Source organism: Cupressus sempervirens, chromosome 11, assembly GCF_028749045.1.
Source record: "Cupressus sempervirens isolate cs-2001-9-10 chromosome 11, ASM2874904v1, whole genome shotgun sequence".
Classification (NCBI taxonomy): domain Eukaryota; kingdom Viridiplantae; phylum Streptophyta; class Pinopsida; order Cupressales; family Cupressaceae; genus Cupressus; species Cupressus sempervirens.
Genome location: NC_143128.1, coordinates 58,828,103 through 58,841,712, shown reverse-complemented (window position 1 = coordinate 58,841,712; position 13,610 = coordinate 58,828,103).

The window sequence follows — 13,610 nt, the reverse complement described above, 5'->3', positions numbered from 1 at the left end:
GTTAATCCCCTGCCCACCACCAGTACAAATATTTTCATCAGTTATTTTCCCCTGACGGCGCGAGCCGGTAATTTCTCCGTAATATGCGACAAAATCTATGGCCCCGGCGGGACCCACCTCTTAACCCGGGTTAGCCCACCGACTCCGAGTTGAATGGAATATTCTCTCACTGGAGCCAGTCAAGATTTGGTCCGTCAGTTGCCGGTTTCTCACAGGGGAAACAAAATGTCGGCAAACGTGGGAGTCCACGTCGTCTCGGAGTGCGCGAATAGGGTGGGAGGGTTTTTGTACACGTGGCGTTGACGTTCTCCGTCATGTTCCAAACGTGAATAGCGTTTTCGGGAGGTTGACTGGGTGTTTGTCATGGGGTCAATTTAAGGAATTGGAAAATATTTTGGAATATGTAGTGGGAAGGATGAGTAGTTGTCTACCTTATCTTGAGATTCTTTCTACATTGCATTTTTTTTTTTTTTTCATTTTTAAATTAGCTCCCAAGAAATCAATAGACGAAATGAATTAGTTGTCATCGGAAGCATCTATCCAGCTGACCAAATGGTTGTGATTTGATATTTATAAATTATTATTAAAATAAAAATAGAATCGTTTTGTAATTTTTAAATAACTAATAAATGATAATAATTAACCATTCAGTCAACTACTTAGCCATTTCGAGTCATCATCCATGTATGCATTGCTGCCATGTCCACCCTCCAACTACCACTACCTTTCCCTCCCAATTACTGTCTTAGAAAGCCCCAAAAAATGATCGCACATGTACTAATAGCTTATCACATATGTACTAATAGTTGATTAATTTTTTGTTTTCTTGGTTGTTGATTGGTCCATTTGTGCAAAAAGTTCTATTTTTTAAGTGAGCGGCTATTGGAGGGTCTCATTGACAGGCATCAGGCGAATGTTTTAAGATGGCATTTTTAGACCACCTCGCACTCTACAAGTTCTACAAAGAGCTCTGTAAATGCGAGAAAGCCAAAGGTTAGCTTTAAGCTCTTCACTCACCTATGGAGGTTCGCCCAAAAAATTGGCAAATTTTGATATACGGTTTAGGAAGTGTAGATGTGCAAAGTTAGCTTGGGCGGCTATTGGGTCGTTTCCCCTAGACAACTTTCTTTAAATCATGAAATGTATTATGATTTTGCTATCAAAATTTAAGTGTGTAGTTTTTTAGTCAAATTTATTGATCTATAATTCATGGGTAGTGGCTAATAAGACTCCATTGTTGAACATGTCGAATAAGTGGGATGAGGGGAGGGGGTGAATCAATCATTCCAAAACACTTTCTTAAACTTGAATTGTTTTAGTGAACTTATAAACCATTCAAATGATGTATGTTTTTAACTTTGGTTCGACTGGTAAACACTTGAAACATTCTAAAACTTATAACAAATATGAACATGAAAGCACAAGATCATCAACACAATGAACACCAGAATTTACGTGGAAACTCAAATTGGGAGAAACCCTGGAAAAACTAATTCTCGTGAAATGAACAATGGTTTAGGTGTCACCATTTAAAGTGATTTTTACAAGAGGCACACTATTGATTTTCTCACTGCAAATTGGCTTATTGTTGGTTAAGCTAACTACTCTTATATAATAGATGTATAACAACATTGATGTTTTATAGGAAAAAAAAGAATTGATAAGATGACATATGAATGTGCCTGAAACAATTCAATTATTAAGCTCAATTACCATATCCAATAGTAGATCTAATTGTTATTATTCCCATTGTATACCATCATTTAGTCCATTGTAGCTCTATATGCAAAACCCTTCTTGATCTCACAACAATCTTCCACACTTAGCTTCAACTCACATACATAATTGTCAAGTACTCACTCATAAACACCTTTAATGACTCATATTATTCCATGCCTACATATCATACCTTGAATACAAAAGGTTTTCTTTATTTATATAAGCATCTGATTATACATATGTCAACCACACCAAAAGAATGCATTGGCCACAATTCAAAAAGATATTACAAATATATTACATGCACTATCATCGATCCTAAATCTAGTCCACAGCTAAGATATATTTACAATTCTTTGTCACAATACCTAAATATAGATCACACTTATGATGTATACAATGTGTATTACATTCACTAAAAGATTATGTAACTGTCAGATCATCAAAACCAAGTCCAATAATTTATCTATAAGATATTTAAGCCCAATAATCGATGAAACTAGATAAAACTTGTCAAGAACGTTATAAAACCTTCTATATCAAAATCATACTAACAAGTAGTCGATATTAAGGTTTTGAGATTAATGACAACAATGCCAACAACATCTCGATATGTCTAGCACCCACCTCTTATGAGAATGAATGGTCACTTAGAACTAATTACATCTAGATGGTTCTCACAAAGATGAAGCATCGGGCTCTCTTGGGAGTTGACACATCCCAATACAACTCTAACTCATGTGTGCTTGACCATGGAGTTTCCTCTGCAATTAAACCCACTTAGCTTGCATGCCCATTTGCAAAACCTTTAGTGAGTGATTTTTGGCTTTATATTTTCAACTCATCATGGTATGGATTTCTTAGAAGTTATTGATTAACTCCCCGAGCTCCTATTTGAAAGAGTCATAGATTAAGCCCTCGTATATGTGCTCTTTGAAGGAGTCTTAGGTTAAGCCCTCATATATGTGTTATTTGAAGGAGTCTTAGGTTAATCCCTCATATATGTGTTCTTTAAAGGAGTTTTAGGTTAAGCCCTCATATGTGTTATTTGAAGGAGTCTTAAGTTAAGCCCTCATATAGGTCCTCTTTGAAGAAGTCTTAGATGATGCCTTCATATAGGTCATCTTTGGAGGAGTCTTAGGTTAAGCCCTCATATAGGTCCTCTTTGAAGGAGTTTTAGGTTATGCCCTCATATAGGATCTCTTCGAAGGAGTTTTATGTTAAGCCCTAATATTGCCACCCCACCATGAATGTCCACATGGCTTCCTACTATGCCTACCAAATCTTTACATGGATTCCTATTACACATAATAAAATTTTACATGCATTTCTATTATTTTTAATAGATTCATTTTAATTTTACTTTTGATTGTAGAGATTGTTGAGCAATTGTTGGTTATACTAGTTTCAATTTTTTCTTATTGAACACATTTGTGCTTGTACATTTTGATATGGGTCTCTGAATATGAGGACAAAGCTTTATTTTCATCCCTATTTTTTTGTTTTATACGTGTAACTTAATATTTATTTTTATGTCGACTTCTTCTTTACTTTGGAAAACATCCCATAGTAGTTCACATGCAAGTCAAAGCAAGGAAAAAATGTAATGTTGAACAATTTATACCTCTCACTTTTCTCCAATTTATTGGGTTTATTCAATCAATTTATTCCTAATATAATTATTTGTTAAATGATCGATGACATATTTCTATGCAAAATTTGAACAAATAGCACAAAGTCGCCTTTGCACATCCAAATAGTTCAAACATTTGTGTTCATTACTTTGTCCCTATTTTGTATTGTATATTTAACCCCAAAATTTATAAATTCAAATTTAATTTGAACTCAATCCAGATACTTTCCAATTGGACATTAAGACTAACTCAAGTGTCAAAATATTTAAATTGCACAAAGCCTTGGGCATCAATTGGTCCAATAAAGTGGATTTTTGGTTATTTCTATGTTTTCTACATAGTCTAGGTTTTTAGAACACTAGTAGGGTCCCTAGGAGTTTGTGGAATCCATTTACAAGCAAATTTGCAATAAAAGTTGTCTTAGCGCAAAAATTGCAAAAAGTTGCTTAGCAACTTTTGCAATTTTCTTGACAACTTTTCAAAATGTAACTCCTAACGGCTACAACTATCCATAGGTTGGTTTAATCAGTTGCAAGTAGCCTATAAAGGCTCTGAACATTCGAAGAAGGAGATAGATTGAAAAAACACATTGTACTTGCTCTCAAATCAATAAAAACTTGTTATTTCCAATGCATTTTTTTCTAATTTCTCACGTGCAGTACGGAACCAAATGGTTGAAGGGTGAACTTTTTGCATTGATGAGTTGGCACTGTTCATTTAGAAGATCTTGGTTTTGGTTTGAAGTCCCTATCAGTCATTTTGCAAAAGATGTCCTATTTTCTTAGTTGCTAGTCTGAGAAACCCTTAAAATCAGGGTTTAGTCAAAAAAATGACCCTAACTTGATTCTCCACCAGTGGATTTCCTTCCATTGATGGTTTGGGCAACAATTGACATATTGTTTATTTTGGCCTATCATTTACCAAGTGGTAACAATCAAAGCCCTTACTTCGTATGTTGTGGTTGCAAATTGGTTGCATCATCTGATGTATGATGCGTGCAGTGGTCTCAAGTTGGCATGCGAGTTCATTTAAGCATTGGTTCCTCATGTGTTGATTTGTTGATATGCTTTGTTTCTTAGTCTTCATTTTTCTATTTGGGGATCTTTACTTTATGTGATTTGTCATCTTGTGTATGCATTTGGTACATGTCATGACAATCTGTATGCACTTGGCTCTTGCAATGCCTCAATGGTTCTTTACTAAATGTGAATTTGTAAATGTGCTTTGTTAATGTTCTTATTAAAATTATTTTCATTGTGATGTATGTGAATGGTGTATGATGTTGACATTTTGTATGCCTTGTAACTGGAAACTTAATCATTTGTTGATCAATTGCATGCCAAGCACAACACAAGAAATGCAACAGATATTTCCAAATACACATCCATAAAAGTGCATAAAAATAACATCCTACGACATTAAAGGATCACCATAGCATTACTTTGAAACCACTGATCTTGGCATCGAATCATCAGCACCATTAGCTTTGGGTGGGCAAGTGAACCCTAGTGACACCATTGTTCCATCCGCGGCCACTCCGTATCGAGGAGTCTCCAAGGTGCTCTAAGTGCCTTTTGAGGATGATCTTTTGAGGGTCGTAACTCAGAGCTTGTGAGGGCTATCAATAAAACATCAAATGCTATAGGATGATGATACTGAGGCCTAAAATAACCTATCTCATTTTTGAGAGATCACATTTCGTTTGGATTCGGCATAGTGATCTCGCTCGATGCCAAAACTTGTAATGTGCCTCAGTTCATAGGATCACCATAGCGTAACTTTGAAACCGTTGATCTTGGCATCGAATCCTCAACACCATTAGCTCTGAATGGGTGGGTGAACCCTAGTGACACCCTTGTTCTGACTGCGGAGACCATTCATCATTTGCGGCCACTCTGTACTGAGGAGTCTCCAAGGTGCTCTAAGTGCGTTTTAAGGTCAATCTTTCGAAGGTCGTAACTCGGAGCTCGTGAGGGCTATCGATGAATCGTCGAATGCTTCAGGACAGTGATGTCAAGGCCTAAAATAACATATCTCATTTTTGAGAGATCACCTTCCGTTTGGATTCGGCACATCGATCTTGCTCAATGCCAAAACTCGTTGTGTGCCTCAGTTCATAGGTGCACCACAACGTAACTTTGAAACCATTGATCTTGGCATTGAATCTTCAGCGTCATTAGCTCTAGATGGGCGGGTGAACCCTAGTGACACCCTTGTTCTAGCTATGGAGACCCTCCATCGTCTGTGACCACCCTATACTGAGGAGTCTCCAAGGTGCTCTAAGTGCATTTCAAGATCGATCTTTTGAGGGTCGTAACTCGGAGCTGGTGAGGGCTATCGATGAACCATTAAATGCTACAAAATGGTGATGCCAAGGCCTAAAATAAACTATCTCATTTTCAAGAGATCACCTTCTGTTTGGATTCAGCACATCAATCTCACTCAATTCCAAAACTCGTAGTGTGCCTCAGTCCATAGGTGCACCACAGCGTAACTCTAAAACTGCTAATCTTGGCATCGAATCATCAACGCCATTAGCTCTGGATGGGCAGGTGAACCCTATTGACACCATTGTTTTGACCGTGGAGACCCTCCATCGTCTGCGGCCACCTCGTACCGAGGAGTCTCCAAGGTGCTCAAAGTGCATTTTGAGGTTGATCTTTCTAGGGTCATAACTTGGAGCTCATGAGGGCTATCAATGAACTGTCAAATGCTATAGGACGATGATGCAAAGGCCTAAAATAACCTATCTCATTTTTAAGAAATCACATTCAATTTGGATTTGGCACATCGATCTCGCTTGATGCCAAAACTCGCAGTGTGCCTCAGTTCATAGGTGCACCACAATGTACCTTTGAAACCATTGATCTTGGCATCGAATCGACAGTTCCATTAGCTCCGGATGGGCGGGTGCACCCTAGTGACACCCTTGTTCTAACCGCAGAGACCCTCCATCGTCTGTGGCCACCCCATACCGAGGAGTCTCCAAGGTGCTCTAAGTGCATTTCGAGGTCAATCTTTCGAGGGTCGTAACTCAGAGTTCGTGAGGGCTATTGATGAACTGTCAAATGCTATAAGATGATGATATTGAGGCCTAAAATAACCTATCTCATTTTTGAGAGATCACATTTTGTTTAGATTCGGCACAACGATCTCGCTCGATGCCAAAACTCGTAGTGTGCCTCAGTTCATAGGTGCACCACAGCGTAACTTTGAAACTACTAATCTTGGCATTGAATTATTAGCACCATTTGCTTTGGATGGGCGAGTGAACCCTAGTGACACCCTTGTTCCTGCTGCGAAGACCCTCCATCGTCTGTGGCCACCCCGTACTGAGGAGTCTCCAAGGTGCTCTAAGTGCATTTCGAGGTCGATCTTTCGAGGGTCATAACTCAGAGCTCGTGAGGGCTATCAATGAACTATCAAATGCAACAGGATGATGATGTTGAGGCCTAAAATAACCTATCTCATTTTTGAGAGATCACATTCCATTTGGATTCGACATAGCGATCTCGCTCGATGCCAAAACTCACAGTGTGCCTTAGTTCATAGGTGCATCATAGCGTAACTTTGAAACTGTTGATCTTGGCATCGAATCATCAGGGCCATTAGCTCCGGATGGACAAGTGAACCCTAGTGACACCCTTGTTCTGATCGTGGAGACCATCCATCATTCGTGAGCACCCTGTACCGAGGAGACTCCAAGGTGCTCTAAGTGCATTTCAAGGTCGATCTTTCAAGGGCCGTAACTTAGAGCTCGTGAGGGCTATCAATGAACCATTGAATGCTACAAAAAAATGAGCTGTAACTTTTTCTTGAAAAGTGAAAATGAGTGTAAAGAGTTAATTAGGGGTTTGAGCACGACCATACAAGGTTGGAAACACCTATATAACGTGTGAAATGATAACATGCATTAATGAAGCTAGTTTTGTTAAGTGGATTAGTATGGGTAATCTGATCAATGTGACAAATGTATAGATGTTATTCATATGGATATGGTATTGGGGAACCAAGTTAAAAAGGTTTGATCCAATCAAGTCTCTTAAGTTGGGATATTTTGAGGTTATGTTGAAATTGAAAAGTTGTAGTATGAAGATAGTAACAAAGTGAAGTGCTAGTTATCAAACATTATGAGTCTAGGAATGAGTTCGTGGTTGGGAATAGAATCCATGGTTGAGGAGTGGAGTCCTTAAGTGTGTTGAGATTAGATTTGAAGCCAAGAGTTAGTTTCAAGGTTGAAGGTGGAGTTTAAAATCAGATTTGGGGTTATGTGAACCTTGTGTAGGAGGTTAACAAGTGTGTTTATGTCATGATAGCACTTCAAATTAAACATTGCATCCAAATTTGATAATAAAGGTTGTTAAAATTTTATTAAAAAATTATTTCATTTGAATCGAATATAACAAACATAATCAAAATTGATGATATTCCATAAACATGAATAATACACATGATCCATGATAAATTGAACAATACTAGATACTAAATTAATATGTACATTGAACACATAAATGAAAAAAATATATATCAAAATACATGTATCCATAAACAAATTAAACAAATATATATCAAAGATCATGTATCCATAGACAAAGTACACAAATATAGATCAAAATACATAGATCCATATACAAAATGCGGCTGATCATGCCATCTGAATGTGTATAATATCAATGTTTCTGTAAACAATGTGGCATATGCCATCTCAAAATGTCTCATGATGCATCCTACGACAACTATACTATCCTAGGGTGCTGGTGGATGATCAAAATGTAGCCTCTTCGCTGCACTAGGTGGATCAGATGCCTCCTACTTTAACAAAAAAGGGAAACCCAAAGTTAGACTACTAAATTTATATGATTCTTTGTATCTAACATTGAATTACTCAAATGCATAATGATCTTTTTTTTAATGAAGATTTATACTATTAAAATTTCATAATAAATACCTCTCTCGTCGACCTCCTACGCTGGTCAAGAGTCCTCTCGTATGCCCTCGACAATGCTTGTACCTTGTTGATTGTGGCCTATGTATGTTCAAATATGTTTGTCAAATGAATCTACAACTTAAACTATAATATTATAATTCATAGCATGCTAAATTTATAACATATCTAATCATGAATTCAAACTACAACTTACTAGTGTAGGCTTCTCCTCAGGATATAGTGGCCGCATCATCAAATCTACAAAACTCTCTCGTCGAACCTCGTGTGCACTAGGAGTCTCCTATGAGATACAAAATAGTAGTTGCTAATATCACGGAAATCAATTTTGAATTCATTTATGAAGATAAGGAAAATAAAAATAAATGATACTTATACATACAATGGGGCCCTCAGTGCGAATGGAAATGCCTAAGCATCTATGACACGAAATTTGTATGGGCTCATCGCTAGTAGCCATGCCCTATATACAATAAAGAATGTAATTAAATTTTATTACCACAAACATTTTACAAAAATGCATCAATATTTAATCAAATAGAAAGCACCTAATTACCTTTCCTTTGTCAATGGGTGCTGGCTCATCCCCCACACTTTGTCCCCCAAGGACAGGTGGTACCTGCAAGATAAAAGAAATATTAGCAACCATATATGCTATAATATCAAATAGAAAAAACAATGAGGACACAACATAATGTACCATAGATGTCTCAAGGCCAAATGAAATGGCTGAGAGCATGGCATCATCAACCTGTCTCAGCTCCTCCTCAGTTATCAACTAAACATGAATGAAGATCACATACATGTATAAGTCATTATGGCTTAAAAATTATTATTATATTTTTTTTTAGAGGGGTAAACACTTTGACCTGGAGCTATGAACCAGTGAGGCCACAAACGGGGGACCTCATCCCCGAGAGATTTGAACCTTGATGGCAAGGATAACAACTCAACAACTTAACCATCACAACATGCCACTATTGGCAGCTTAAAAATTAAAATTACTCTATTATAAAAATTAACTTTAAATCACATATGTCATAACAAAAAAATGTATACATGTACCGACACAGAAGGAGTCCATGCCTCTACATTCCCCTCCTCTCTCGCATTAGGTTTTGTAGCCTCTGCACGTGTGTCTAGTGTATCCTTTTCTAACACAAAATGATACTCAGAAAGATCACTTATGGGACCCAAGAAAATATTCTTGCACATAATGCAAGTGTGAGGCACACAAATGTGTGATGAACTAGCCGATGATGAACTGGTGCTAGCATCATCAACAAGGGGAGATATGACTGACCTAGTCTAAGATATCAACAGGTTACTTGGTCTATGAATGGCTCGAATGGTCTAAGAGTTAGCCTCTACCATAATATCAAGATGTTGCACTTGAGGAGGGGGGGAGACATCAGTAGTGGGGACAAGAGTGCTAGCTTTCTTCTGTTGGGAAGAGGGTCTATCCTGAGGAGCTCCTAGTCCTACACCCATGTTGGGCTTCATGCTCCAATAGTTCACTTTGAGTTTCAACACAAATTTTGCATATAATTTTCTAAGGAAATAAAATGGCACCTCTAAATTGCTATGTGGAGGGATATCAAAAACCGTCCACGAACGATCCCAAAAGTTTGCACATATGGCGTCATTTGTGCACCATTTAATTGATAGTTTGGGTTTTTTGCTACTGACTAGTATACCATTTTTTGGGTTCGCAAAAAGGCCAGCCAAATCATCTTTGGTTATATCGAGGGCCGCAAACTCATCATAGTCCAAGCCATCATCAAACATCTCATGCATTTCGTCACGCCAACAAAGAGCGGCATTTTTTTGGTTGGTAAGGGTTTCAATGTTATCCACTATGGTGTTTAACGTGGATAACATAGGAGCCAATGCAGGTACATTATTATATGTTCTTCGCAAAGCCCTCAATTGGGTGAGATTTTCAATTATCAAATCCTCGATTCGAGGAGGGTTTTGAGGGGGTGAAGGATCATTTGGTGGGGGGTTATGAGGAATAGTATTCCTTGCCTCATGGTCATTATTTTGATCAGCCATTCCTATTAATTTGCAAAACATAATTTATATTTTTAAAAAACCTAAATTTTAACAATTTCTATCAAAAAAACCCTAAATTCTAACAAATTCAACTAAAACTAACAATTTTATAATAAAATTTATATTAAAATTGATTTAAAAAAAAAAAAAAACTACCTTATATCGTGTATCTGATATAAAACCCGATATCTGAGCTGCTGAGCATGAAATAAGCCTGTGAAAACAACCCACAAGTTGTCTTTTATTATTATTATTATTATTATTATTAAAATTGACAAATATCGGATACCTGATATCTGTTGTTATTAAAAAAAGAGAAGACAACTTGTGAGTTGTTCACGAAATAAGACTGTGAAAACAACCCGTGGGTTGTCTTTTGTTTTTTTTAATAACACTGACAGATATTGAGTATCCGATATAATATTGGGTATTCGATATGAAATCGGATACCCGATAAGGATTGGGCCTTACTTTTTAGGTTTGGTACCTAGATAGGTGAAAAAAAGTTAGAGCGGATTTTGAAACGCTTTTAGATGTTTTCAAACTCTATTTTTTTCACATTGCCACTTTTTGCAACACCATGATCCTGTATATACCCTGTCATTTCCCATTTAGTCTTTGTACATATTCTAGGGTTGTACTTTCAAATGGAGACACATTGACAAACAATGTTTTGTAAAGCTAGGTCCATTTCATTTTGTTTACCCTCCTACTTAGTTACATATGTTTGTATACATAGGTACTACTCATCCTTATTCATATATTGAGGTACCTTGTACATTTTTCCTATCCACATTTTTATTCACACATATGTGTGCACCCATTTTCCCATGCAAATTACATCAACCAAGATTTAGCCTCTTTTTCAATCCTTGGAGCAATTTTTCATTGTATACTCATCTTACCCAATCTTAAAAACATTCAAATGTGACTTCTTCCCACCTTTACCCTTTTTGTATCATGGTATGTTGCTATTTAGTTATATTTAAAGGCATGAAATGCTTTCATGCTAATTATGTAACAACTTGAGAGCTATATTTTCATATAATTTGCATTGAAAAGTTTTATCAGTGTAGTATACAATTTTTCATTGTATACTCATCTGACCGAATCTTAAAAACATTCAAATGTGACTAACTTCCCACCTTTACCCATTTTGTATCATGATATGTTGCTATTTAGTTATATTTAAAGGCATGAAATGCTTTCATGCTAATTATGTAACAACTTGAGAGCTATATTTTCATATAATTTGCATTGAAAAGTTTTACCAGTGTAGTAAAAGTAATCTAGCTATGCATAAATGTTCTACTAGGAGCATTTGCATAGCTAAAGATTTGTTATTTTCAATAGTTATCCATCTAGGAGAACTTTATTCTTAATGGCTAATAGAGTAAGCTATTGTATGGTAGGTGAATTGAAGAGCAAAAGTCTATAGATCACGAAGAACAAGCTCACACATACAAGACAAGTTTGTGGTTGTGGATTTGTCCCTGACCTCTAGATTTATCTTTACACTAGTATATTTTTGTTTGAGGCAATTATTAATATATTTGTCACTATTTTAGACTCCAATTACATAAGATTTAGACCCAGAACTATCTTAGAGTCATCTCTGATTATCAAGCTAGGTATAATAATTTTACTTAAATTTATTAACTATGATCATGAAATCAATATCAAGAATTATCAAGCTAAGCTAATTTGTACTGTAATATTTTTCATATGATTAAATTAACTTAAATTAAACAAAAAAAAAACATATTTCTTTGTATAAATAATTTCCCATAAAATATTTATAAAAAAAGCTTACATTTCCTTAAACATGTACTAAATAAATATTCGTAAAATATAAAATAACAATAAAACTATCTCAAAATAAACTATAATAAATTAATAAGTATACTTAATTAATTGTTAATAGCATGTAATATTGTCATCATCATTCTTATAAAAATATTTTATACAATAATACTTAATTAATCCCAATCAATACTTTATTTTATTGAAGATATGATATTCCCATATATCATAATGATAAATTATAAAATATACATCAATACTTCATAATAAGTAAATAATATATTTGAATTGTTTTTTTAACACATTATTATTATTTTGAACAAATTTTAATATATCAATAAATAAAAAACAATTCATAATGTATCTAACATTCTAGGGCCTCGTGATATCATGTGTCGTCCCAAGAAAGATTTGCTCTTCTTACACAAAATATTTCCTTCATCCTTTCTGTCGTTGCATGCCCACACCAACAAAGATTTGTTTTGTTTTTTTAGTTAAAACCCCAAGGTTTATCTATTCTGATCTACCGTTGGTGTAGACTAATGAAAACATACTTGCAATTTATTAAAGCCCCATTGATCGAATAGTTCATATATAAGTAGAATTGCAAACTTTATTTAATGTTTATGGAAATTTAAAATTTTATAGTCAAAGTATTTTGTGAAGTTAGATAATGATGAATGTGTATTATAAGTTTGTTTATGATAAGGCTATGGTTGTTTTTTTAAAAGTTTATAAGCATTTTATTTAGAATGTGATATTATTCTTCAATCCAATTTTGTTTCTTTCATGTATATGTTTCTAGTATAAATGAGATATTAAGAAAAATGTTGGCGAGTTATTGTGTACAATAGAAGTGAAGAAATTCATTGATAATTGGTCAAATATTAATTGTGGTAGATAAACAAGAAAATATGTAAATATTTAGTAAATTAGTTATGAACATTGATATAAATGTGCATATATACATTTGATAATGCTTTTAAATATGATCTAATATTTTATTTGTGATGGTTTAAAAAAAAAATGGTAATTTTTTTACCACATTAATATATTCTAATAATAATTTAGCTAATTCCCTAAACAACTTTCTCTCTAAATGATGTGATTGTGGTAGTCTACTATTACTAATTAGTTAAAATATACTTAATTATAAAATTTTCTACATGAATAAATAGTTAACATAAATTAAATAATTCTAATAGTAAAAAAAAGTGCATATTTTAAAGTACTTAAGTAATATTGTACACTAAATAGACTTATGATGTTTAATACTTGTTTCATATGAATATCATCTATCTATGATGAAGTCCAAGTAAACCATTCTACTTTTTACTTTGAATATCATTAAAGAAAAATTGCATTGTATCATATAAACCATTTTACTTTTTACTTTGAATATAATTAAAGAAAAATTGCATTATATCATAAAATGTACCTTTACTTGATCCTCA